The sequence below is a fragment of the Pelodiscus sinensis genome, unplaced genomic scaffold (assembly GCF_049634645.1).
Source record: "Pelodiscus sinensis isolate JC-2024 unplaced genomic scaffold, ASM4963464v1 ctg64, whole genome shotgun sequence".
NCBI lineage: Eukaryota > Metazoa > Chordata > Testudines > Trionychidae > Pelodiscus > Pelodiscus sinensis.
Genome location: NW_027466015.1, coordinates 162,949 through 188,282, shown reverse-complemented (window position 1 = coordinate 188,282; position 25,334 = coordinate 162,949). Strand labels below are relative to the sequence as shown.

Here is a 25,334-nt window from a genome sequence, read left to right as displayed (position 1 = left end):
GAATCCATGTTGACTGATCACTTTCCCCTCCTCCATGTGCTTCAAAATGGATTCTTTGAGGATCCCCTCCATGATTTTTCCGGGGACGTAGGTAAGGCTGACTAGTCCGTGTAGTTCTTCAGGGAGGTCACTGATCAGGATTTACTGCCGAGGTGTCCTCACAGGTCTCTGGCTTCATTGATAATAACTAGGAGGCTGCTTGAGTGTGTGCTCTGTGATGTGTGCCTTATAGACTTGTTCAGTTAGTCTCCACAGCAGACCCCAAGTGAGCCCCCTCAGCTGGTGGTCAGGGCAGTGCTTGGTGTATGTTGTACGCCCGAGTCTTCAGCTGCTAGAACACAAGGTCCCGTCGCAGCGGGCAGCCTTAGGGAAGGCCGATGGGCGCCCCGAGAAGTTTTATGTCCATGTCTTTGACCGCTAGGACTGGGGTCCCTTCGTGGCGGGCAGCCAAGAGGCTGACAGACGCCCCAAAGTTTATAGGGGGAGCTTATTACACCTCAGACTTTAACTGCTAGGACACAAGGTCCCGTCGCAGTGGGCAGCCAAGGGAAGGCTGAGAGGTGCCCATGGGTCTGTACCTTGGAGGCGAAACGATCCAAATGCCCAGCTCTCCCTATATCTGTCCCTTATGACCGGCAGGAGTTCTTTTTGTTTGTGTTTGGTTTGGGTACAGCAGCACGGGTTCAAGTCAGAAACTTGACACGCACTTGCTTATTTGTAGGAGAAAGAGAAAGGAAGGAAAGAAAACTTGGTTCAATATATAAAGTGAATGAGGGCACAAACTTATTTTTACTATAATTTAGGCAGCGGTCCGAAAGCAAACCGGGTGGCAACTTGATTGACAGGACAATGATTTCTCGGGGCTTTAAAAATGGCCGCCCAATTTGTGAATGAAGCAAAATGGCTGCTGCACCTTTGATTGACAGGCTAATGATTTTTCTGTGGTCTGATTGGATAATTGCTGACCGCAGGTCTCCAATGAAACAAAATGGCCATTCGCAGTGCTTCAATTGAGGAGAAAGTTTTCTTAAGTATGATTGACAGCCTAACAAGATACCAGAGTTTACATAGAAGGGAACGGCCATTCAAGGTTTCTAATAGAAGTTAAGTGTTTATTGCAATTTACAGGTAGATACAAAGACTCCCTGCTGTTTGATTGACAAGTTAATTGGGTTTTTAGTTTATAGCTAAATCACATTACCAAAGGCAGTTTTACAATAGAAATGAAACAGTTTGACCTAAGAAACTATAGCAGAGTAATTAAACTTATAACATAGTAACAATTAAAGTGTACACATAAAGAAACACATTGCAGGTACAATTCTCACCCCTGTGTTCCAGACTTGGCGTGGCCAGCGTCTTTCTCTCAATCCCTCGGGAAGAAGCAGGACGAGGTTGGGCGTCCCACAGACCTCAGGAGACCATCAATACCTACCAGCAGGTGTAGGTGATTGGAGCTCAAATGGGGCGGGCTACTAAACCCCTCTTTATACCCCTTGGGTCACATAGGCTTCTTCCTGGTCTCAAGTGGCCAATTAGGAAAAATGGCTTTGAACACCAAGTTTCCCACGAACGGTGCAAAGCATAATTCACACCTGGGAAAATGCAAACAATGGGCACCTCTGGTATGTGACGGGCGAAGAGTCCTTTCCTGGGACAGTGCGGGCCTGTCAATTACTGGTACTAGCCATCAGGGCGACGGGAGGCCCCAGTCGTCAGCTAGCCCATTTACTGTCTGGTTTCTGTTTATGGTAGAGTCAGGGACAGGCAGCACACCTGCGTTCCCAGGGCATCAAAGGCTGACTGCCTTTCTCTTGCTCTCTGGGGGAGGGGGGAAGCAAGATGGGATTCACGTCTGGCTACAAGCCCCCAAAGACCACAAACCAGAGATAATTTCATGGAGGTTAGGTCCATAAAAGGCTATTAGCCAGGGGATAGAAGTGGTGTCCCTGGCCTCTATTTGTCAGAGGCTGGAGAGGGATGGCAGGAAACAAATTGCTTGATCATTGTCTTTGGTCCACCCCCTCTGGGGTACCTGGTGCTGGCCACTGTCAGCAGACAGGATACTGGGCTAGATGGACCTTTGGTCTAACTCAGTACGGCCGTTCTTATGTTCCCATGAGAACCAGAGCCTGTGCTCTGGAAGCTTTTCTCAGTTGTCTGAAGAAAGCGTCGTCTATCTCATCCTCCTGATCCGGTCTATAGCAGCCACCAAGCACAACATCACACCTGCTGCTTCTGCCTCTAAACTTAACCCATAGACTCTCAACAGGCTTTTCTTCTTTGGGGATGTCCCCGCGGGTGCTGCACTATGGGTGCTGGGCTTGCCCCAGTGCCGCAGACGGAAGCTTGTGATGAGCAGTGTTCAGCTGGTCCGTGCATGTGCCACGGGCTCGCAGTTTTCGCGCTCTTTTCTGTCTCGCGCGGTCCGGCCCCCCGCCAGTTCCTCTTCACTGCCTCAGGCTGCAGACGCTTGGAACCACGCTCCTCATTTCACTCACTGAACTAGATTCCTTCTAGTTCCTGCTTGTACATACACCTCTGTTTCCTCTTTCCTTTGTGTTTTCCTCATTTATTAAAAAAAAAAAAAAAAAAGAGATAAAGTCAACAGAGACATTATCACTATATTACCATTACTTTAGAGATAAAACTTCTAATCCTCAGGCAGCTAAACATCTCTCCACGACTGCAAACAAGAACTGTCTCAGGGCAACCTGCAAAATGCCAGCTTCAAGAAATGCGGCTCTTGCCGGGAGGCAATGCCAGCCTCCAATGGCCACTCGGAGTGCATCCGTTGTCTGGGGAAATCTCATGTCCCCCAGAAGTGTACCTACTGTACCAGACTCACCTCCAGAGCTAGAAAGGATAGAGAGAGGCACTTGTGAATGCTCCTCTTTGATAAAACCCTGGAACTGCAACAAACCAACTCTGACCAGCAGCCCCACAAGCACCGGGCTTCCTCCCCGACTGTGGGGCTTCAGAAAAAGCCCAGGATCTCTCCCACGAGCTGCCCTGAACACCAGGGAAAGCCAGCCTGAAAGACCAGGGACTCTTGGCACAGCTAAGTCAGGTCCCCCTGTCTCAGAAGCTTCAAAGCCGAAGCGACCGCGGGAGCTTCTGCATATGCAGGCTCCACAGGCAGCATTGCCTCTGCTGCCGCCTCTGCCTCCCTTGCAGAGTGCTGGGCCGGCTGCAATATCAGACCCAGAGCTGAACATCATGGCATCGGCACCCGCATCGCTCCCAAGCCTCCATGCAGTGCCGGACTATGCGGCGCCGATCCGCCTCCCTGCCGGCACGGCGCCAGCTGCTGCTGCTGCCTCTGAGCCCCTGGCGCCGATTAGCACCGCGCTGGCTGTCTCTTCTGCACACTCAGGCAGATCAGGAGCTCTGAGTCCTGCTCCTCTGATCTCCCCGTGCCGGAGCTGCTCTTGCTCCCACCTTTTCTCGTCGGCACCGTCCTCGCCTCCCCCAGTGCCTCATTCTCCACGCTGCTATACCCATTGGCATGGGTCCCCCCATGCCTCCTCCAGGCTGCCTTCATCATTCCTGACTGCTGCACCTTCCCACTGCAGACACCACTACAGGCAACTCTCTGCGTCTCCTGCTTCTTCCAGGGCATCAGACATCCGCTCCTGTTCACCCTGCTCTCCGTACCGTTACTGATATTACGCCCGTTCCAACTATCAAGACGACCGCTCACCGCAACATGACAAATATTATCGCGACGACACCACTCTCGGGGCTCCCACAGCGGCTACTCTTATCAATCACGTTCTGCCTACGATTATCTATCACGCAGACGCTCTCCAACTCCGGCTCCCCTTACCCCTCCACATCATTCAGCGTCACTACCTCATCCTCCATCAGACACGGATCACACCGCCTCCGGAGACCTCCTTCCGGGGACTTCCATCCGAGTCTCGTCCCCGCCAGATGAGGTAGTCACGGCAGGCGACAACTCTTCACCAGATGACCTCCGTCAGTTCCAAGAGTTGTTTAAGCGAGTAGCTATCACACAAGTGATTCCGCTGCATGAACTCAAGGACAAGCAGCACAAGCTTTTCAGGAATCTCCAACCACAGCGTAGGTCACGCCTGGCCATTCCTCTTGACGAGGGCATCCTGGAACTGGCTGATGAAGTGTGGCATGCTCCAGCGTTGGCTCTTCCGACCAACAAACGGGCCGACAAGAAATATTTTGTACCACCGAAAGGCACAGAATTCCTCTTTGCCCATCCACAACCTAACTCCCTGGTAGTTGACACAGTTCAACAGAGGGCTAGAGCCCCACACCTCAAACAACAGGGCTCCCATAAGGACGTAAAGTGACTTGACCTTCTGGTCAAGAAGGTCTACACTTCAGCAACGCTACTCCTCGGAATTGCCAATTACTCGGTGCATCTCTCCAATCACACCTTTGATATGTTTTCACGCCTCACCCCCCTCATGGATCATCTCCCTGATTCTAAGAAATCAATCCTGAGGTCACTAATCCAAGAGGGCTACACATCAGTGAGAACGTCCCTCCAAATAGCCATGGACGTTGCTGACACCGCTGCTCGCTCCACTGTTACTGCCATTGTTATGTGCAGAGCTTCTTTCCTTCAAGTGGCGGGAGTTCCGAAGGAAATACAGGCCAAAGTCGAGGACTTACCCTTCGACAAGGATAAGCTCTTCGCAGAGATCACGGACTCGATCTTACACTCCTCTAAAGACTCCCGAACAACCTTGCGAACTCTGGGAATGTACACTCCCCCCTTTAAGAGAGGCCGGTACTCACCATACCAGTGCAGATATGACTACTCCTACATCAGACATCAGTGGCAGCAACAACACCAGCAACAGAGGCCCTTCAACAACCAACGCTCTCGCCAGAGGCCTCAGCGACGCCGAAACCCAAACAGCAGGATGAACATGCCTCCCAACAACAAGCAACAGGTTTGATGCGTTGGTCGAGGGTGAGCAGACAGTCACAGGCAGCATCACGAATCGTACAGCCTAGCTCTTTCACCACCGGCTGAGGCCCTTTCTACATCAATGGGCAAAAATCACTACAGACAGATGGGTCCTCGAGATTGTTTAATCTGGCTACCCTATCCCTTTCATAGCCATCCCACCAACCACCCCTCTCACCTCGTGCCTCTTCAGGGACCCCTCTCACGAGACCCTCCTCTGACTAGAAGTCGACCGCCTTCTCTCTCTGGGTGCCATAGTGCCAGTCCCAAAGGATTTCAGGAATAGGGGCTTTTACTCACATTATTTCCTCACCCAGAAGAGGTCCGGAGGTTGGCGCCCCATCCTAGATCTCCGCCGTTTGAACAAATATCTCAGGAAACAGCCATTCAAAATGACGTCTTTAGCTGCCATAATCCCTGCGTTAGATCCACAGGACTGGTTTGCCGCCCTCGACCTCCAGGACGCCTATTTCCACTTTCCTATCCATCCAGCTCAAAGGAGATTCTTGCACTTCGTTGTGGCAAAAGGACCGCTTTCAGTACAAGGTCCTCCCCTTCAGGCTATCGTCAGCCCCCAGGGTGTTTTCAAAGGTTCTATCCGTGGTCACGGCCTTCCTCCGATGCCAAGGGGTACTCATCTTCCCTTACCTGGACGATTGCCTACTTAAGGGCCCTTCTGCGCATGAGGTCTCCCAGATAGTTCACCTTATGAGGCAAGTCTTTCAATCGCTCGGACTCCTCCTCAACAAGCAAAAGTCCGTTTTGCGCTCCACTCAGAACATCGAGTTCATTGGGGCCCGCCTGGACTCAGTTGCCAGCAGAGCGTTCCTACCCTTACAGAGGTTTCAAGCCATCCAAGACCTCATTCACACCATCACCGTCAGCCCTGCCATTCCACTCATTACATGCCTCAGACTGATGGGTCATATGGCCGCCACAACATACGTGGTGAAATATGCCAGACTACATCTGCGCGCTCTTCAGTACTGGCTGACCCTCATATACGACCACACCAGATACGATCTCCACAGGCCGGTAACGCCGCCACCTGGTGTTCTCCAATCACTGCTATGGTGGACCAGCCACACAAACCTACTGTCAGGTATAGCTTTCCATCAGCAGGCGCCACTCCACCAAATCACAACGGATGCCTCCCTACTAGGCTGGGGGGCTCACATGGGCTCCTTCTCAGTCCAAGGCCAATGGTCCTCACAAGAAGCACGGCTACACATAAACCTTCTAGAGCTAAGAGCCATTTTCAACGCATGCAAATCCTTTCTCATCTACATTCGAAACACCACGGTGAGGATACTCACGGACAACATCACAGCCATGTATTATGTGAATCGCCAAGGCAGCCCTTGCTCCCATTCCCTATGCACGGAAGCCATTCGCTTCTGGAACTGGTGCATTCGCCACGGAATAACACCTACGGCATCCTACTTACCTGGCACCACAAACGTGATGGCAGATTTCCTGAGCAGACACTTCCATGTGAAGCACGAATGGGAAATGCACGATGGAGTCCTACGCGAGATCTTCCAATGTTGGGGTACTCCCCGAGTGGACCTCTTTGCAACTCCCGCCAATACAAAATGCCGCAAGTACTACACCAGGGCGGGCCTAGGCCGCGCATCCCTGGGGGATGCCTTCCTTATGACTTGGCGCGGACCCCTCCTCTATGCATTCCCTCCCATACCTCTGATCCCCAAAGTCCTTCAGAAGCTGAAGATGGACAGGGCAACGCTAATCCTCATAGCCCCAGGCTGGCCTCGCCAGCACTGGTTTCCTTTCCTCCACCGTCTCTCCGCGCGGACACCGATCCACCTTCCGCCTCTCCACAATCTCCTCACACAAGACCGAGGATGCCTGAAACACCCCCAGATACAAATGCTGAACCTAACAGCATGGTTCCTAAGTGGCTGACTCCATTCGAATCCCTCTGCTCCATTCCAGTCCAGCATGTCCTAGTACACAGTAGACGACAAACCACGAGAAAAACTTACCTTCAGAAGTGGCGCAGATTCTCCTCCTGGTGTACCTTGAACCACCACGATCCGACACGTCCGTCGATCCCCTCCGTCCTGGACTACACGTTGCACCTAAAGAACAAAGGCCTCACGTTAGCCTCCATCAGGGTGCACCTCGCAGCAATTTCAGCATTCACATCACCGATAGATGGTGTTTCTGTCTTTGCCCATCCTACTAAGAGATTTCTCAAGGGCCTTACCAACATGGCCCCACTGCACAACCCAGTCCCACCAGTGTGGAGCCTGGATGTAGTCCTCGACGCCCTAATGAGGCTGCCGTTCAAGCCTCTGGCAACTGTATCCTTGCATTTCCTCACTTTGAAAACCGTTTTTCCTGCTTGCCATAACGTTGGCACGCAGAGTGAGTGAGCTTTCTGCCATGATGGCCATGCCACCATATACAATTTTTTGTAAGGATGGAGTAGTCTTGAGACTACACCCAAGAGTCATACCCAAAATAGTCTCCCATTTCCATGTCAATGAACCAGTGATCCTGCCAACCTTTTTCCTGAAGCCCCATGTCTCACCACGAGAAGCGGCCCTACACTCCTTGAACACCCGAAGGGCCTTAACATTCTACATAGATCGCACTAAACCTTTCAGGTGTACGGACAACTTATTCGTCTCCCTGGCACACAGGTCAAAGGGTCAACACCTATCTTCCCAGAGGATTTCCAATCTCGTAACCTCATGCATAATGCAATCGTACACAGCAAAAGGCTTACCCCTTTCATCCCAACCATGTGCCCACTCCACTAGAGCCATGGCCACATCTATAGCGTTTCATAGAGGGGTAACTCTGAAGGACATCTGCAGGATGGCGACCTGGTCCTCACATGAGACCTTAACACTATTCTATTTCTCTAATCACTCGTTCAGATGGGGCAGTGGCGACTGCGGTGCTCTCCACAGCAGATAAATAGGGACTCCTTGTCCTCCTTCCGTTCTGGCAACTACTGCTATGCAGTCACCCATAGTGGAGCACCCGCAGGGACATCCCCGAAGAAGAAAGCGAAGTTACTCACCTTCGGTGCAGTAACTGTTGTTCTTCGAGGTGGTGTCCCCGCGGGTGCTCCACTACCCACCCTCCTCCTCGCTTCAGAGTCCTCTCTCTCTCTGCTCTTGTCTCTTCCAGACTCTGAGGCGGTCTCGAGGAACTGGCGGGGGGCCGGACTGTGCGAGACAGAAAAGAGCGCAAAAGCCTCCCTACTGTAACCCAATACCTGGGTCTCACCAGAGCCGCCACCACCGCCACAACCATGCACTTCTCCTTCCAGGAGCTGGGGCGCGTGCGCGGAGCAGCCATGAGCAGTCCGGGTTCGCAGCTCTTAACTAGCAAGAGCCACACTTCTTTGAGCAAAGTGCCGCATGCAGCTCAAGAACCGCAAGTTGGCCACCCCTGTGTTAGATGTTATGCTGAAAGATTCAGCTAAACTTAGTGATAGCCTTCATGTGAGGACCTAGAGAAGTCTGAGTGGAAGATGACACCTGGCTTGTTGACTTGAATATCAGCCAGCATGATGGTGTCCACAGTGATAGAGAAAGGAGGCAAGGGGAGGAGGTGGAGGACAGATTAAGAACTCTCTTGTAGACGTGTTGAGGTTGAAGTAAAGTCGATACATGCTCAAGTAGATGTTAGAGATAAACAATTTAGTTTGGACAGGAGGAAACAGGTCTAGAGTACAGATTAGATCTATAATTCCACATGCAAGATGATAGTTGAATTTTTATTTCTGGAGAGAAGAGAAGGAATTCTGTGAAACTGCCATCCCAGAAAGTTTGAGGGAGGTTTGAGGAATATCCTTTGAAGGACATGCTGATGGAGTGATTAGAGAGGTAGGGAGAGGGCCAAGAAGACAGAACTTGGCTGAGACATACAGTGGTCCCCAATTTTTTGGGGCTGCTGGGCATCTGGGGGCGGGGCCATGCACGCGCCACATGTCTGGGGCGGGGCCGCGCCTGTGCCATGTGCCTCGGGGTGGGGCCGTGCATGTGGCTCGCACAGGGCTGGATTAGGGGAGGGTGCTAGCTGGGCAGCTGCCCGGGGTGCCATCCTATGGGGGGCGCCTGATGGCAACTGTTAGGGGCGCCGTGCGCACGGCGCCCCTTAGAGCTGCCATCAGGCGTCCGGGGCTGCGGGCTGCATGGCGCCCCTTGGAGTTGCAAACAGGCACCACCCACCCGATTGTGGCTGTAAGGTGCACAGCGTGCCGGGGGGGGGGGGGGGGGCTGTCGCACACCCGCTGCCCGGGGCGCAGGAATGGCTCGAGCCGGCCCTGACTGCATGCTCGGGGCACAAGAATGGCTTGGGCCAGCCCTGGTCACTTGGCGGGTGCGCATTAATGCCGCGGCGGGAGCCATGGCACCCACAGGCACCGTGTTGGGGACCACTGTACCAGACTAATGAGCAGGTGTCTCACCCTTGCCATGCCTTATAATGCCTTGCTGAAGTAGTTCCCACCTGGATCACGCTCAAACAGCCTTCCAGTATGCTAGCCATTCCCTAAGTGTCTGTAACTGCAGCCTGCCAGCCACACTTGGCTTACACTCTAGCTATCCCTAGTCTTGCGTATATTGCAGGGTGACCTCAGCACCCCCCGTCCCACCCCCCAAATGTCCTGTACTATCCACCTCTCCTGGATGGAACAAAATATTTTAAGTTTGAAAATACTATATCAGCTTATTATCTCAAATGGCTATTTAGGTAGTTCAGTTTTATCTAATACGCTAAATTAGATAAAACAGTAAATCAAGTTTATTAACTGCAAAGAGAGAGTATAAGTGAGTATAAGTAATGAAGCAAAAAAATCAGGAATGGCTACAAGAAAAAGAGAAGATGTTTACTAAAACCTAACTAACCAATGTGATGGACTGGGGCTAGTCTGGGCACAGCTGAGGGCGTCCACTCAGGGCAAATTGCTCAAACTTGGGGCTCCTTATCGCCCCTGACTGGAGACCTTCCAAACAGGCCACAAACCAGTCACACAGATCACTTCAGCTGCCGATCTGGCTAGCCAGAAGCCTCACAAGCAAAATCCCTCTGACACCCAGCTCTTCCTATGCCCCAATCAGCCTCGGGCGTAACATACAGGTGAGGGGTTTTAGAACCCAATCTCACCTACCCCGAATGGGTTCTTCCGGTGCCAAGAAACCAGCCACAGGTCCCGATCAATTTACACTCTGGATCTTACCCCCAAGCTCATGCTGAGCCAGTCCTTTAGAATTTAAAATCTAAAGGTTTATTATTAAAAGAAAGAAAAGCATGAGAGTGAGGTTGTTAAAGGATAATACATTACATGCATCGAATCACCCAGTTCTTGACACAGTTCTCGTAGCAGAGATGTTATAACTGCTGACTTAGAAGTCTCTGGTGTACATCCTGTGTCAGGATGGGTCCACAGTTCTTTCTGGTTCATTGTTCCCTGCAAGGCTGCATCTGAGATTTGGAGCAAAACTGAAGACCAAGATGGAGGGTGCCACATGACACTTTTATACCTCTTTTGGCATCTTCCTGGCCAGAACAGGTCACTGCAGGTCACATGGTCCATTGACTTATCCTCATGTCCCAAGTCAGTCACATTCCTGAGATGTGTATTGGCACCTAGAGATTCATTGTCTCTTTGCTAATTAGCATAGCCATCGGCTGAGCATTCCTTGCCCATTGCTCAGCCACAGAGAATTTTCCAGCATCCCTACAGAATACATGTTTATAACTCCACATACAGATATTATACAATTACAAGAATAGCACACACAGAATCAGTAGAACAGAAGCTTTCATGTGACACCTCACATGGCCCCTTTGTACACATTTTGGGGCAAACACCCCCCCCCCCATGGGTGCAGCAGTGATCTGGCTGCTTCCCTTAAAATCCAGTAATGTGACACCAACTATACCTAATTCAAGCGAAGTTTCTCACCACATGCTTTCAGCAGTGTTTCTGACCAGTACCTGTAGCTCAGGACCCTTACCCAGAGATGAATAAATGTTTCCATTGTCACTTCAGGTGGAATGAATGCATTGAGCAGGGAAAGAGAGGAGGGTGTCCCGTGGTGATTGTCCCTTTTTTCTATAGTTTCAATTTCTTTCTTGATAAACGTTTTTAGCTTGGCACTTGGAGACAAAGTTTATGTGGAAGGATGTGCCCTGCTGGCTTTTTTTTTTTTTTTTTTTTTTTTTTACCTGTATGAACTTTCTTTGTTTCCCTTCCTGCTTGATGCCTGTTTACTGCTTAAATTTAACTTAAGCAGAACAGATGTTCCTTTGTTCAGGACAGATGTTTGCTAGTCTCAGTTTGGTCAGGGCTGTGAGGTTTGAAGCATGTATTTTGAACATAATACAGAGAAATATTATAACTTTACATACATTTTGTTACACGTATTATCAGAATAGTAGTGACCAGCACATGAGTTTTCAAATGATGATTTACAAAACATGCCTTGTGCAAAAATTATTATAATAGTGTGTAGGGTTGAACACAGGGTATTGTCTGTTATACTGACAAAAGGATTCAGTGGAGCTCCCAGGACTGAATTCAGATTAGAGAGGGTCTAGGATGGAATTGAAGGAAAGGAACTTCAGACACTGATTGTAAACAGTGCTTTCAAGTGAGGTTTGAGGTGAAAAGGAAAGAGGAAATGGGCAGTAGTTGGAGAAGCAAGTAGGAGCAAGGGTGGGTTTTTTATGAGACTAAAGTGTGCTTATAGATGAGTGAGAGGTGAATAAGGTAGCATGAAGAAGTTCAGGAGATGGGATGGGATAACTGGGACAAGTAGATGGGTTAAAGGAGGAGAGCAGACGAGAAATTTGTATCTATGACCTGGGAGGAGGAGACATGAGTGGTAGAGAGTCATATGTTGCATCTTATTTTACCAGTTTTCTCTTGGAAGAAATCTGCAAGATCCTATGCAGAGAGAGAAATGGAGACATTTCTGCGGGGGCTTGCCATGTTGGAGGGGGGATTCACATGGCTTCCAGGTGTTCATGCAATTAGTGTGTGTTCTCTACCACCTGTTTTCAGGGAGAGTATAACTTTCTCTTCCCACAGGTGCCTGCTGGGGAGTGGGGGAACCGTGCTGGCTTAGAGACGCGTGGTCAGCAAACCTGGGGTAGTGCTTTGTTGGGGATAAGCAAATGGAGATACACTGCTTCACTGGTATCACTTACAGAGCTTCCCCTGCTTCATCTGGGTTGCCATGTGCAATATCAGACTTCTCTGAATCTCATACTAGATAATAAGGAGCAGATACTGACTGACCATGGCCAGAAACCTAGACCTTATCCTGTAATGATGCCAGATCACTACTGATCACTTGGCGTGGAAAGGGATCCTGTCACACAGGATGGAAGAGGGCAGGCCGCCCTGGAAACATTCTGAGGATGAAAGAGTACCTCTGTGAGAGCTTTGTGGCGATGTGCAGGGAGGAGTCCCGCTCTGTCTGCTGGCACATTAACAAGCTGTTTTGGGGAGCATCCGCTGTGTAGGCAGAGTGGCCACCACAGATAAGACCCAATTCCCTTAACCCACTTGTAGCATGGTTACAAATGAGACCTCACCAGAAGTGCCATCCCTGGCAGCAGCATGTCTTGGAAGGAGGGGTTGGCTCCAAAGTTTAAAAAAAAAAAGATCCTGACTGTTGGTGAGATTGAATGCTACATTTGACTGCTGAGCATTTTCCTCCTCCTCTTCCTCATCAACAATACTCTTCTTGTTATTGCCTGAGGCGGCCTGAAAATCACTTGGGAGGTATCCACAGACAGCTTCGGGACACTGGTTGGGTCTCCTCCTAGAATCCCATGCAGCGGCTCATAAAAGCAGCATGTTCGCAGCTATGACTCAGACCCACCATTTGCTTCCTTTGCCTGCCTGAGCTCCTGTATTTTCACCTGGCACTACGAGGTGTCCCTGGTGTTCCCTTTTCCAATCAACATTTCTTCTGCTGCTTTGGGGTTTTGTGTGCACAGATTCTTCTACCCACACAGCGATCAGATCCAAAATCATCTGCACACTCCATGCTGGAGCTCATTTGCATCCCTGAGCATTCATGGTCAGATATGCTGCAGAGGCATACAGCTGGGCTCACCATGCTGGCCACATAGGAAATGAAATGCAAATTTTTCCAGGGCTTTTCCTGTGCACCTGGAGAGCAGCAGAGTTGAGAGCGCTGGCCAGAGCAGTCACTTTGGGGCACTATGGGACACCTCCCAGAGTCCAAGAACATCGACTTATGCAGTGCTGCATCTGCACTACCCCAAAGGTGACCGTACAAGGCTGAATTTAGCATTACTCCTCTCATCTAGGAGTACAACAGAAATTGACGTTAGCCATCCTTAAAGTTGGTGAAACAGACTTGGTGGTGTAGACTCACTGTTTATGAAATCTACATAATACAGCTAATTTCATAGAATACTAGAACTCTAAAGGACCTTGAAAGATCAAGTCTCGTCCCCTGCCCTCACAGCAGGACCAAGCTCAATCTAGATCATCCCTCAGGTGTCTATCCAACCTGCTCTTTGTGCAATCTCCATCGCTGGAGATATTTATCTCCCTAGGCAACTTATTCCAGTGTTAACCACCCTGACAGGTAGGAAGTTTTTCCAAATGTCCAACCTAAACCTCCCTTGCTGCAGTTTAAGCCCATTGCTTCCTGTCCTATCCTCAGAGGCCATGGAGAACAGTTTTTCTCCCTTTTCCTTTATAACACCCTTTTAAATACTCGATACTTAGATACTTTCAACCTAAATTTGCAAGACAGACCAGGTCTCAGGCTGCTTCCCTGAAGTCCCCTGCTTTTTCTAGACCCTACTTCATTGCCTTTCTCTACTGAACTCCATTTGGTGCCATTTTATGAAGCCCAAGCCCTGGTCAGGCTGTCCCCTGACTCCAGAGGGTATGTTTATACAACATTTTGTAGCCCATGGCAGCAAACCTCCCAGCCCAAGTTGGTGGACTCAAGCTACATGGGCTTTTTACCCTATGTTATGCTTATAAGAAGCACATGGGATCTTTTCCAGGGGGAAAGGCAATACACCCGTTGAGGCTCTTGTACATTTCAAAGAGGAAGTATCCGCATGGAGCCTGGAGACCCGCCCACACACACAGGTCCTGCAAATGCTGCATAGTTCCCAGTCTGTCATGGCTTAAGTCAGTCTTACTGGCCAGACAAGACTGCCTGAGTGCGGAGTCGGGGTTCCTCAGTGACTCCCCTGAGGCTTGGCTTTTGTAGGACTGAACCCAGAGCTTTACTTCCCATAGCTCCCCTTCTTATACATGTAAGTTGCCACTTGAATCAAGTCTTTTTGATTGTCTAGATCTTCCTGATGTCTTTTTCACACATCCTTTACTTACACCAAACAATGTACAGAGCACTGTAGACAAAGGGTTACAGAGCTACTAAAAGGCACAACTTAGTTTGCAATGCAGACATGAAATACAATTTAATCTGTAATGCTAACAGGAAGCAAGACCTTACAGTAAACGTTATTTCCCCCTGTCTCTCATGATTAGATAGAAGCATACAGAACTTATAAGTAAGTCATTATACATCAAATCACTGTGCATCATTCTTATAACCAATACTAAAATAAACATTGTGGCTACATTATTCCCCCTTTTGACCCCTTAAGAACAGTTCTTGAGTGGGTCACGCTTTAAATTCTCTGCAATTGTTTTAGGATTGTCTACTGAGTTACTATTTGAGGCTGTGGCTTTACTTTGAGAGACTTTTTTTTTTTTCATTTAACAGCACAATCAACATGACAGTGAACGATATTTCAATATGTATAACAATTATTGGGTGAAAAGCGATATTTAAGATGGAAGTCCAGATGGATGATCAGTCTTTAAAAATATCATACCATTGATGAATACATATTTTTTTAGCTTTATCTGAAATGTATTTAGGATTTTATACCCTTGATGTAAAATTGCCACTCTGTGTTTAATTTTGAACACCTGTGGCATTAATTAGTTGGCTAGTTTGCTCATTTTAATAAATCCAATGATATAGCTTTGTTCAGTTAACTCCTAATGATACAACAGACTTAATAACATTAGCCACTATGTTAACATATTTATCCTTTTGTACTGGAAAATTTAACCTTGCGCTTTAAACTTGTTTATTCTTATCATTTTCACCAACAGATAAACCTTGTGTTTCATGCATTTCTTCTTCGAGTGGTTGCTCATGTCCATTCAAATTAGGTGTGCGCACCGCATGCACCGCGTCTTCTGGAGCGTTTTCCCCAGCGGTACCCATAGTGCTGGCAGGGCGCCCCCTGGAGTGGTGCCTCCATAAGTACCCCTGCCAGCGTTGCCCCACCTCACTTCCTTCTTATCACCTGTGACGGTCGTTGGAGCGTGTCTCTCTCTCAGATCAGTTAATGGTTCCCGTTTCTCTTAGCATTGTAGATAGTTCTGAATAGTTCAGTTAGTTAGATAGTTAGTGTCTCTTTGTTTTCCTTCTCCCGCTTCGGGGGTGAGGAATGCCAGGTCTGCAAGGCTTTAAGGCGTGCACTGTCTGCGCAAAGTTCATGCCCAAAGGAGACCCTCATGACAGTTGTCTGAAGTGTCAGGGTGAGGGTCGTCTTACAGACGCCTGTAAGATCTGCAAGTCTTTTAAGCCGCGCACTAAAAGGGAGAGAGACTCTTGTCTAAAACTTCTCCGCATGTAGGCGGCTTTACAGCCAGCACAGGCTGGGCACTCTGCGGTGTGCAGTGCACCAGTGTCCATGCGGGATGCTCCATCCCGAGGCCAGGCCTCGGCGTCGAGGGCCCGGCACCAGTCTCACTCTCCGGCACCGAAGAGGTCAAGAACGTCTTGTGGTAGGTCTCCGAGCCGAGTATCCAAGTCGGGCCTACATCACGGTGCCGAGTCACCGGTGCACAAGTCCTCATCCTCCACGGTGCGGTGTAAGCGAGCAGGACGTCCGTCCAGTCCAGGGCAGTTACCCTTGCACCACCCATCCACGTTGGACACCTTTGAGGCGGCGCAAGACCTCATTAGTCTCACTACCTCCCCTCCGTTGTCGGTTGAGGCGGAAGGGTCGAGGTTGCCTATGCCGGAGGCCGTGCTGGCTCCGGCTTCGCCTCCGCACCGGCATGACCAGACGGTTCCGGCCACTTAAGCTTGCCTCCTCATCAGTGCCGGTCTCAACGCAGGCCGCCAGGATTCACCCGGTGCCCAACTGGGCCCAACCGTCCTCGGTGCTGGGACCTCTCCCAGACCCCGTCTTGGCTGCACCGGTGCCATACCACTCTGGCCTTATGCCAACGTCTACGGCACCGTCATCCTCGACGCCGGTGCTGAGCAGCTTTCCAGGGGTGCCATTCCAGTCGTTGGCACCGGGCCCTTCAGCATCAGCTTCTTCAGCACCGATGCACTCATTGGCACCATCTCAGGCACCAGCGTTGACCCTGTGGACCTCGCCAGTACCACCATCGACGGTGACGTCGGCTTCTTCAGGGTTCGTTTCACAACCAGTACCGGCTTCAGCAACGCAGTCTTGCTCCGTGTTGGCACCGCAACCAGCTTTGGTACCAGGACTGGTCCTCCCGGTGCCGCAACCGTCTTCACCCTGGGCACTGGTGCTTGTCCCTCCGGCACCTACTCCATCCCCGGCACCAGTATCGGGGTTCCCGGTACCACAACAGGCACCATTAACGGCACCGGGACCGGTCTTCCCGGTGCCGGCATGCCCTCATCGGGCGAACACGGGCAAACCCAAGTCGATGGCCAGGTTTGCCCCTCCTTCAGTGACAGGACATTCATCATCTGCGCCTCCCTGGCTGGAGTCCGACTACTCATTGGATTCTGATGCGGCATCGTTCAGATCGGAGTCCTCAGGAGCTTCCTAGGCTCATAGATCCCATTCCCGGCACCGATGTGATCATTCGCAGGTGCAGCAGACTTGGCCACCTCAACTGCAGTGGCCTTTTTGGACACCGTGGGCTTACCACCAGTGGCAGGGGCCTGTGCCCTCCTCTGTGATGTTAGGCGCCTCGGGCCACCGAACGCAATCATTGGTATCGCTGTCGCAACCCCCTCCTTCCCCCCAGAGTTTGCTTGCCTCGGATGCCGCGGCTGAGCCACAGGCCTCGGTACCGGAGCCGCTTCCGCAAGCGGTACTGCCTGCCCAACCGGCACCTTAACCAGTTCCTACGCTGGGCCTGGCACCGATCCAGGAGTCATCGTCATCATCGTCTCCTGATGAAGCCTTGACGGATCCCGCACCGGCACTGCCTACTATGGATACCTGAGCGCATCAGGAACTGCTTAGGCATCTGGTCTCCAACCTGGTTGTCCCTGTGGAGCCAGTAGTGGAGGACACAGACCCCATGATTGACATCCTCTCGGAGGATGCGCCCACCCATTTGGCTTTGCCACTTAATAAGACTGTGGCCAAAATTACCAATGCCTTGTGGCAGACACCGGCGACCCTGACCCCTACCTTAAAAGGAGTCAAGAGGCGCTATTACGTTCCCCAGTCAGGGCACGAACACCTGCACTCCCAACCTATCCCTGGGTCCTTGGTCGTTCAGGCTGCGGTCCAAAGGGAGAAGCTTCCCCAGCCGGGGCCATCCCCAAAAGCTAGGGAGCCCAAGCATCTTGACTTGATGGGCTGTAAGGTGTATGCCACCGGTGAGGTGCAACTCCGCATTGCGAACCAGCAACCGATGCTGAGTCGTTATGTTTTTAATACATGGCAGGCCGTGGATAAGTTTTAGGACAAGCTGCCTTCCAAGACCCGTCAGGAGTTTGCGGCCATGACCTCTGAGGGTAAAACCATCGCACGCACGGCCCTCCAGGCTTCCCTGGACGCTGTTGACTCTGCAGCCCGCACCATGGTGTCAGGTGTGGTTATGCGCCGTGGTGCCTGGCTGCAGGTGTCTGGAATACCTCCTGATGTCCAGTCTACTATCCAGGATCTGCCTTTTGACGGCAAGGCATTATTCTCGGAGCATACGGACTCGAGGCTCCATACGCTCAAGGACACGAGGTCTACTCTCCAGTCCTTGGGGATCCACACGCCAGCTCCTCACCGTCGTCAGCTCCCCTACAGACAACAGGGGAGACCGCAGTCCCAGGTCCCCGTGGGGATTACTGGAGACGCCATCCTTGTGCTCCTAGTGGGTGTGCAGGGGCGGCTGCGGGCCCCTCATCCTCAAGGGGTTGTCGACGTCGCCCGAGAGGGGACAACCTCCGTGGGGTTGGTCAAGGTCCCTCCCAGCAGCACAAGCACCAATTTTGATGGGCTTCTAGAGAGTCACGCACCAGCCTCCCACCCTGGCCCCCCATTTGGGGCCAGGTTATCCCGGTTTGCTCAGGTCTGGGCAGAAATCACGACTGATGCCTGGGTCCTAAGGATAGTCAGGAGTGGCCATACCATCCCTTTTCTGGGCTCGCCCCCTTCCAACCCGCCCATCCCGTCCCTCTTCAGGGACCTCTCACAAAGACACCCGCCGCCAGGAGGTGCTGGCACTCCTCCTAAAGGGAGCTGTGGAGAGGCTCCTTTTACATCTGGAGGGCAAGGGGTTTTACTCCCAATATTTCATTGTCCCGAAACCCAAGGGTGGGGTTCGTCCCATCTTAGATCTCAGGGACCTCAACAAGGCAGTCGTGAAATCCAAGTTCAGAATCGTAACCCTGGCTTCTGTCATTCCGGTTCTACAGTTAGGAGACTGGTACGCAACTCTCGATCTCAGGGACGCTTACTTCCATGTGGCAATAAGACCCAGCCACAGGAGGTTTCTCTGTTTTATTGTTTCCTGATGCCACTTTCAATTTACAGTGCTCCCATTTGGCCTTTCAACAGCACCAAGGGTCTTTACAAAATGCATGGCAGTTGTAGCGGCGTTCCTCCGCAAAAAAGGGGTACACGTGTTTCCATACCTGGACGACTGGCTAATTCATGATCGTTCCTACAAACAAGTCGAGGCTCATGTGTCCCTCACAAGGGCCCTCTTCGTAAGGCTGGGACTCATGCTAAACAAGGAAAAGTCATTGGTGACTCCTTCTCAGCACCTCAAATTCGTAGGTGCCCTCCTGGATGCCAGGGTGGCAAGGGCACTTCTCCCCAGAACCAGGTTCCTGTTCATAGTGGAGCTGGTCCCTGCATTAACTCAGTTCCCTATCACAACCGCCCGGGTCTGCTCGAGGCTGCTGGGTCACATGGCGGCATGTACGTATGTGGTACGCCATGCTTGAATGAGGCTCAGGCCTCTGCAGACCTGCTTGGCAAAGGCGTTCAATCAGTCCAGGGTGTCTCTGGGACACAGTTCTCACAGTGCCTTCAGAGGTGATAGCCTCTTTACAATGGTGGACTCAGGAGGCGGTGGTGTGCAGCGGGGTTCCCTTCACCATACCTCCCCCCTCGCTTACACTGGTCACAGATGCCTTGGACCTGGGTTGGGGAGCACACCTGGGTGTCACAGGACCCAGGGTCTCTGGTCCCCTGCAGAGCAGGCCCTGCACATAAATGTCCGGGAGCTCAGGGCAGTCAGAAGAGCGTGAGACCTTCCTGTCAAAGCTCTCTCGCCGTTCTATCCTGGTCCGCATGACAACATGGCGGCTGTTTTTTACCTCAACAGGCAGGGAGGAGCCCAGTCACCTCCCCTCTGTCGCGAGGCTCTGTGCCTCTGGAACCTGTGCGTAGAGCACGACATAGTTTTGCAGGCAGAGTACCTGCCGGGCTGCAAAAACCTGCTGGCCGATGCTCTGAGCAGGTCCTTTGGAGCCCACAAACGGTCTCTCAAGGACTCAGCTCTTTGTCAGATCTTCCACAGGTGGGGCTGTCCCCTACTAGACCTATTTGCCTCGGCACGCAACACCAAGTGTCAGAGTTACTGCTCCCTGTTGGGGCTGGGGGAACGCTCCTGGGGGGATGCCATGACGGTGACATGGCTAGCGGGCATCCTCTATGCTTTCCCTCTGTTTCCCCTAATTCCCAGGGTTCTGACCAGGGTCAAGACCTTCAGGTCCACGGTCATCCTGATAGCCCCTTGGTGGCCCAGACAATTCTGGTTCCCTATACTGGTGGACATGCTCAGCGAGGAGCCTGTAACACTCCCGCCAGCTTGGGATCTCCTGACCCAACCTTGGGACGGGGGGACCATGCTTCACCCGAATCTCAGGTCTCTCCACCTAACGGCCTGGTTTATCCGTGGCTGACTCAACCAGAAAGGGAATTTTCCCAGGAGGTACAGATGGTGCTCCTAAGTAGTAGGAAACTGTCTACCAGGTGTTCGTATGTGGCCAAGTGGCAGCGCTTCTCGTCTTGGGCGTCCAGAAGGGGAGTGCACCCATCCTATGCACCTGTTCCGTCCATTCTGGACTACCTCTTTGAACTTAGGTCCAGTGGCCTCTCTACCTCCTCTGTCAAAGTCCATGTGGCATCTCTCTCCGCCTTCCATGTTGGTTCGACAGGAGTTTCCCTGTTTTCCGACCCTGTGGTCAAAAGGTTCCTTAAGGGTTTAGATAAGTTGTATCCCTCGGTTAGACCCCCTCTGCCCACTTGGGACCTCAGCCTCGTGTTGTCTAGGCTTGTATCGCCCCCTTTTGAGCCGCTGGCCACGTGTTCTTTGAAGCACCTCTCTATGAAGGTTGCATTCATTGTGGCCATTACATCGGCTCGCAAGGTCTCCGAGTTGAGGGCGTTAACTGTAAACCTGCCCTACCTAGTGTTTTCTGACAATGTGAGGCTCCACCCTCATCCGGCTTTTCTCCCCAAGGTGGTGTCACCATTCCATTTGTCCCAGGAAATCTACCTCCCAGTTTTCTTTCCAAAGCCCCAAGCCTCCCCTAAGGAGCAAGTGCTCCATTCCCTGGATGCTAGACATGCGCTAGCTTTTGATATTGATAGGACTAAACCCTTTCGCAAATCCACACAATTGTTTATCGCTGTCGCTGACAGGATGAAAGGGCTCCTCATATCGACCCAGAGGTTGTCCAATTGGGTCACAGGGTGTATCAGGGAGTGTTATGCCTTGGCCGGGAAGGTCCTGCCCTGGATTACAGCACATTCCACTAGGGCGCAGGCGTCCTCTGTAGCTTTTGGGGCGCAGGTTCCAATCACTGAAATCTGCAGGGCGGCCACGTGGTCGTCGCTCCATACCTTTACAACGCACTATGCGCTGGCACAGCAGGCCAGGGAGGACACAGGGGTGGGCTCTGCAGTCCTCAGCTCTGTATTGTAAATATGTATGGTTTATCAGTGTCACATTGCACTTTATTCAGTTTTTCTGTGTTCGCTTGATTGAATAAATTTGTTTGAGTTGTTCAACTTTCGTGGACTTCTCTTTCTGAGTGCTCCGATCCCTCCTCCTTGAAGTGGGGTTGGCTTGGAAGTCACTTAATTTGAATAGACATGAGCAACCACTCGAAGAAAAGAACGGTTACTTACCTGTAACTGTTGTTCTTCGAGATGTGTTGCTCATGTCCATTCGACTCCCCCCCCCACCTCCCCTTCGTCGGAGCATCTGGCAAGAAGGAACTGGGGTGGGGCAGCGCCGGCAGGGGTACTTATGCCCCGCCATGGCGGTGCCACTCCAGGGGGCACCCTGCCGGCACTATGGGTACCGCTAGGGAAAACGTTCTGGAAGACGCAGTGCACGCAGTGCACACAACTAATTCGAATGGAAATGAGCAACACATCTTGAAGAACAACAGTTACAGGTAAGTGACCGTTCTTATCTTGCCCTTAAATATGTCTTTACCACTTTTGGGTGTTTTCCTATTATCAAGACTGGCATTCCTTGGCCTCTGTCCTTCTGAGACACTTTTTTTTGTAAATACAGTCCAAAATGCTTATTAATTCTTTTCTGCCTAATGTAGTATTATTTAGCACGATACACAGCAATGCTAGCAATAAGACGAACACCACAAGACAAACAAACATAAAACACAATCTTTGTTGCAACAATAGATCCATGGTATTTTAAGGTGTTCAGCTGGTGCCGGCTCTTCCTGATGTTCTGAAAGACAAAAACATTTTTCTATCCTCTTGGGGATGGCACATTATATCTTAAAATACTCCTCTTTTTACAAATATTCTTGCTGATTCCTCCATACTTACCTATGTTTTTGTTTTGTAAGCAGGCCAAGTTTCAATAGTTTCTTCCCTTTAAGGGTTTAAGGTGAATTATCCCACTGTTCAATCATTTAATTCATGAGGTAGTGTACCTCAGTTTCCCTCTTTATACAGCAGACTAGGTGTCAGCCGACGGTCAGGGCAGTGTGTATGTGTGTGTGTGTGTGTGTGTGTGTGTGTGTGTGTGTGTGTTTCCGAGAAAAGGATTAACGTCCGTGTCTTTACTGCTAGGACCAGGGTCCCATTGCAGAGGGTGGCCAGCAGGCCAACAGACACCCCGTTATATAGGAAGAGCTTATTACACCTTAGATTTTAGCTGCTAGAACACAGGGGTTCCTTCGCAGCGGGCAGCCTAGGAAAGGCTGAAAAGGTGCCCCAACGGATCTTGTCACCTGGGAGTGACACAGATCCAAATGCCCAAGCTCTCCCTATGTCTGTCCCTTTATGACCGGCTGAAGTTCTTTTAAATTGTGCTTGGTTCTGTTACAGCAACTGGAGGAGTCAGGTTAAAGCTTAAACAGTTACAGGTTTATTAAAAGACTCATAAAAGCATATGGTTACAATGGCTATTGCTCTCTTTCTTAAATGCTAGCATATATATATATATATATATATATATATATATATATATATATATATATATATATATATATATATAGACACACACACACACACACACACACACACGTCTTAAAAATGACCACAGGAAAAAGATAAAGATAGAAAATAGAAATAATGGTACCAAGTGACAGCTTAATCTTTAAAGAGCTCTAACACTATGTATATATATACTTAAGCAAAGGACCACATCCAGGTACAATTTTTACCCCTTTCTGTGCCTCTCGACTCCAGCGTGTCAGGCCAGGGCCGGTCTCTCAATTCCTAGGAAAGACGAATACGAGGTGGGCGTCCCCTCTGGAACCTCGGGAGATCAAACACCTAACTTGACCAGCAGATAGATGGTAGATTGACACTCAGAGAAAATGTGCTGCTGGACCCATCTTTATACCCCTGGGGGCCCGTATCCTCTTTCTTATCTAAGATACCGAATTGTACAGGTCCGTTTTGTGGCGCCAGTTCTTACAAGCAAGTTTCAAGTTAATTTACACTTGCAAGAGAGATAACTAAATTGTGAGTACTAGACATTTTTTTACTGGGCGAGAGATTCCTCCCCCCGCGGATGGATGTGTGTTTGTATCAATATGGGTTTGAGTCAAGGGCACCCCTTGGCAGCCTCTTGGTCAGCATTTGGCGTATCTCTGTTTACAGCCATTCACAGTCACACAGCCTGGGCCTTCTGCTCTGTGTGCCCTGGATGCTCCAGGAAAGCAAAAATGGATGTTACAAGGGGGATTCCTGTCTGGCTACACTAGGTTAATAAGTTTCTCTGCTGTGTTAAGCCTTAAGTTTATTCACAGAAAATAGCCAAGAAGCATTATTACAATAATCCTTTTTTTAACCCCCTTTACAATATACTTTGCATGTGTCACAGGAAAATGCACGTTTTTTATAGTTTGCTATAACATTACTTTAGTCATTAATTTTTATATAGGATGTAACTTTTATTCTCACAATTTTCATGAACTTTTATCAAATTGACAGTCTGTTTACTTAGAGCCACCTTAAGGTTCAATGTGTTTTTAACATTGCCTTTTTTTCTTTACTTTTAGCTCTTATCTACTATTGATACAAAAAAACCCCAAAATCCAGAATTTCTTCCCATTGAATCTTTTTCCATTTTCCTGGTTCTGGCTGCCTCTTGTAACAGCCACAACTTGAGCTATAAAAATATAAAGTATTGAGGTACCTTAAGGGTTAAATGCTAAATACAAAAGCCAAGCAACACTAGTTACCTGTGTCTGGCAAAAAGTGTCTTGTTAGTTCTGCAGCTTTCAATTAAATGGCCTTACTCAAAATAAAACCAATTTACATTAAGCTTACAAAACAGAATTTCATAAACCTCACTGTACATGGGGGGGGGTCCTCAGACTCATCCCCGTGTCTCTCTCTCAAGCCCTTGGGGCCAGTCCCTCACCTTCATTTCTTACTTGTCACCCCCTTGGTCCAGCAGCCATTCGTGGCCACAGCGCTGGGCTTCGGAGCCTCTCCGGTCTGGGAGCACAGGGTAGGGGGGCCCGGGCCTGCCCTCTCTTACGGGCCCCAGCCCAGGGCCCTAAGGACAGGTTCACCGCATCCTGGCTGGCTGGTGGTGTGTGTGTGTGTGTGTGTGTGTGTGTGTGGGGAGGGGTCCCGAAACTCACCAGCCTGCTGGCCGCGTCCACAGGCCCTGCCCTGGGCTGCTTCCTACCCCACTGGCTCCAGCGGCGTCCCTTCATCCTCTCTCATTATCCGTGCCCTTGCCCACACTCGCCTCCTCTCCCACTCCCTACCTCCTTCTTCCCCCTTCTGGCCCTATCCATCGGCCTTTTATCCCCCCGCCCTCCCCTTGACCTGGTGATGTCACCCGCCGACCTCCCCAGCGTGTCCCGACGTCCAGCCTCTGCTCTGCAGCTGCTCTTCCCCCCGTCAGCTGGGCTGCCACTGCTGCACAGTGCGTGCACGGCGTCAACGCTTCCCAGCCAGCCCTGAGGAATGCGAGTGCTACCGCGAGGTCAGTGCAAGGCGGATTGGCTTCGGCCGGGTGGGGGCGATCCACCCCGTCACACTCACTAATATATATACAGCCAGTCCCCGAGTTATGAACGCATTGACTTAAGACCTTTTGTATTTACGACCAACCTCCTATACAGCCAGTCCCTGAGTTAGGAACGAAATCCACACTTACGAACAGCGCGGCCATACGTAAATGAATGGAATCTGACTTACGAACAGATCAAGTTACGACCTAGTGTTTGGTACGTAACTCGTTCGTAAGTTGGGGACCAGCTGTGTGTACACACACACACACACCCACACCCACACTCTCTCTCTCTCTCTCAACATTTCTTGCCCTTTTTCTACATAGCTGTGTGACGTAGTGGGGGTGTTGTCCCCTCTTATAGTCCTGTGTTCACTCGGTTGTTACATTCACTCTGCTGTATTGTGCTCTGTGTGTGTGTACCTCAGTTTCCCTACCTCCCTGTCCCCACTACAGCGCACTCTGCATGAGGAGGAAGAGGCTGGGCATGACTCACTGCAGATGTGTATTGGGCCCAGACACCAGAGGGCCAGACATAGGAGATAACTCCTGCCCGGAAAGGTAGACAAAAGGTAGGCGGGACTGACACCATACTTGGGGGTAGGGCCTGGGAGAAGGGTC

At 50.6% G+C, this 25,334-nt stretch overlaps 1 protein-coding gene across 7 annotated transcripts in view; it reads left to right on the top strand.

The window, feature by feature from the left end:
- Window positions 1-25,334, top strand: part of LOC102448959 (carbohydrate sulfotransferase 5) — an 87,678-nt gene that overhangs the window by 12,867 nt on the left and 49,477 nt on the right. Inside the window, exon 1 of one of the 7 annotated variants that reach the window (XM_075918243.1) lies at window positions 22,788-25,285. The exons of the other annotated variants lie outside the window; for them this stretch is intronic. The gene's annotated coding sequence lies outside the window, so the exon portion shown is untranslated. Of the gene's footprint in view, window positions 1-22,787; window positions 25,286-25,334 lie in introns of those variants that run through there. 7 annotated transcript variants of the gene reach the window in all.